This window comes from Chiloscyllium plagiosum, chromosome 1 (assembly GCF_004010195.1).
Source record: "Chiloscyllium plagiosum isolate BGI_BamShark_2017 chromosome 1, ASM401019v2, whole genome shotgun sequence".
NCBI lineage: Eukaryota > Metazoa > Chordata > Chondrichthyes > Orectolobiformes > Hemiscylliidae > Chiloscyllium > Chiloscyllium plagiosum.
In genome coordinates this window covers 8,767,685-8,770,999 of record NC_057710.1, presented here as the reverse complement: position 1 = coordinate 8,770,999, position 3,315 = coordinate 8,767,685, and positions in this window count along the sequence as shown.

Genomic DNA, 3,315 nt, shown 5'->3' with positions numbered 1-3,315 from the left:
CACCTTAAACCTATCCCCTTTGGTTTTGAACTCATCTGCTCTGGGCAAAAGACCTTGGCTCAACACCCTATTCATGCCCATCCTGATTTTATAAGGTCACCCCTCAGCCTCTGACACTCCAAGGAAAATAGCCCCAGCCTATTCAGCCTCTCCCTGTAGCTCAATCCCTCCAACCCTGGCAACATCCTTGTAAACCTTTTCTGAACCCTTTCAAGCTTCACAACATCCTTTCTATAGCAGTGCGACTGGAACTGAATGCAGATTTCCAAAAGTGGCCTGACCAATTCCGCAACATGATATCCCAAAATCACCGCAGGCTTCCTACTCAGCTTTCTAATACTTGAGCTAATCTCCAAAGGCTTTTGCCCGAAACGTCGCTTTTCCTGCTCCTCGGATGCTGCCTGACTTGCTGTGCTTTTCCAGCACCACACTAATCTTGACTCTGATTTCCAGCATCTGCAGTCCTCACTTTTACCTAATCTCTGAAGGGTCTCATCATGTCTGTGAACAACATAGGAGACCAAAATAAAAGCACAGGATTGTGTATTCTGAAGAACTGAATAAAAACGAGTTAAAAATCACACAATGCCAGGTTATCGTCCAACAGATTTATTTGGAAGCACTAGCTTTCGGAGCGCTGTTCCTACCACCTGATGAAGGAGCAACGCTCCAAAAGCTAGTGCTTCCAAATAAACCTGTTGTTCTACAACCTGGTGTTGGGTGATTTTTAACTTTGTCCATCCCAGTCCAACACCGGCACTTCCAAATCAGAGTCATAACACACACAGACAGTGGAATCTGCCAGAGAGCCAGATAAACTTGACCTCAGAGTAGGCGCGGTCACACTGTGCTGATTGTGACGGTTGCTCTCTGACCCTTTCTCAGGGGAAGGAATGAAAAGCCAGTCATTGATCAGGGAGGTGGGGGGTGGGGGTGGAAAGAAAGGGTAGCAGCTGCCAAGCTCTCATTGACGTGCTAGGTCTGGCTTTCATCAAGGGCACTGCCTGTCTGTGTCATTGATATGGGAGGGTTTAGGTTTACAACAGAGCTTCCCAAACCTGCCTGGAGTTTCAGAGATGGAGGAGGTAGACAGAAAAACACTAGCACAATCCTGAGGGAACCATCTATCCCCTGCCCCCACGGATTCCTATTCCCTACAACCAGCATCCATGATTCAAAACAAAGAGTTCATTTGGACTGTTGTTAAGATTAGATTCCCTACAGTATTAAAACAGGCCCTTTGGCCCAACAGGTCCACATCAACTCTCCGAAGAGTAACTCACCCAGATCAATTCCCTGACTAATGCACCTAACACAATGGGCAATTTAGCATGGTCAATTCGCCTGACTTGCACATCTTTGGATTGTGGGAAGAAACCAGAGCACCCAGAGGAAACTCACGCGGACACAGAGAGAGCGTGCTAACTCCACACAGACAGTGACCTGAGGCGGGAATCAGACCTAGGTCCCTGGCACTGTGAGGCAGCAGTGCTAACCACTGAGCCACTGTACCACCCCATTTTTGTGACAACATGACTGAGTTAGTGGTGACAGATTATAGGTGATGACAAAGCGAACTCAAGTCACAAGACACTGGTAGACAACAATGAACATTTCCCCCATCTCTATGAATCTAACAACTTAGATTTATGTAGCATCCATACCAATTCCATGTTGTAGAGTCATAGAATCCTACAGCACGGAAACAGACCCTTCAATCCAACCAGTCCATGCTGAACATTATACCAACCTAAATTAGAGCCACCCTGCCTGCACCTGGCCCATATCCACTTCATGGGCATCCTTAAACAATGGATAACACTCATGTCAGATGACCAAAACCTTGATTGACGTTATTCATATTCAGACTTCCACCTCACCAAACTCACCAAATACACTAGACATTGGGAATATCCAAGGAGGGAATCAAAATGCCTTCCTGGTGGTTTCAGCTCACTGATTGCTTCGAGCGGTTTCCATGTTGTACACTGTCTATGAACATTTTAGAGCATGAGAAGGCTGTTGAATATATAGTGCGGTCTAGGGTAGGGGTGCAGGAGGTGGTTGGTATCTGACATAGTCCCAACAGAACATGACCTATCATCCCGCTGTACCATGCTCTGCACAATTAGAGCAGGAAGTGGGGTAATTTCCAAAGAGCCAACGAACTCCCGGGTCATGTTCTGGGGAGCTGGGCTTTAATCTCACTGCGGCAGATGGTGGAATTGAACATAGAAACATTGAAACATAAAAACATAGAAAATAGAAGCAGGAGTAGGTATTTCGGCCCTTCGAGCCTGCACTACCATTCAATATGATCATGGCTGATCATGCAATCTCAGAATCCCATTCCCACTCTCTCTCCATACCCCTTGATCCCTTTAGCTGCAAAGGCCACGTCAAGCTCTCTCTTGATTATATCTAATGAACTGGCCCCCAACAGCTTCCTGTGGGAGAGAATTCCACAGGTTCACAACTCCCTGAGTGAAGAAATTCTTCCTCATTTCAGTCCTGAATGACTTATCCTTTAATCTTTCACAGTGGCCCCTAGTTCTGGATTTCCACAACATTGGGAACATTCTTCCCGCATCTAGCTTGTCCAGTCATAGAGCCAGACAGTCATAGAGCTGTACTTCATGGAAACAGACCCTTCGGTCAAACTCGTCCATGCCGACCAGACATCCGATATTAATCTATTCCCATTTGCCACCACTTCTCCCATATCCCTCTAAACCCTTACAATTCAGGTATCCATTCAGATGCCTTTTAACTGTTATAATTGTACCAGCCTCCTCTGGCAGCTCATTCTGTACACACCAACCTCTGCATGAAAAAGTTGCCCTTTAGCTCCCTTTTAAATCTTTCCTCTCTTTCCCTAAACCTATGCCCTCTAGGTCTGGACATCCCCCAGGGAAAAGACTGTGTCTATTTACCCTATCCATGTCCAAATGATTTTATAAATCCTATAAGGTCATCCCTCAGCCTCCAAAGCCCCAGACGATTCAGCCTCTCCCTATAGCTCAAATTCTCCAATCCTGGCAACATCCTTGTAAATCTTTTCTGAAACCTTTCAAGTTTCACAATATCCTTCTTCTCGGAGGGAAATCAGAATTGCACACAATATTCTAAAACTGGCCTAACGAATGTCCTCTCCAGCTACAACATGACCTGCCAACTCCTATACTCAATGCTCTGACCAATAATGGAAAACATATTAAACGCCTTCTTTACCAACCTATCTACCTGAGACTGCACTTTCAAGGAACGACGAACCTGCATTCTAACGTCAGTTCAGCAACACTCCCCAGGACTTTA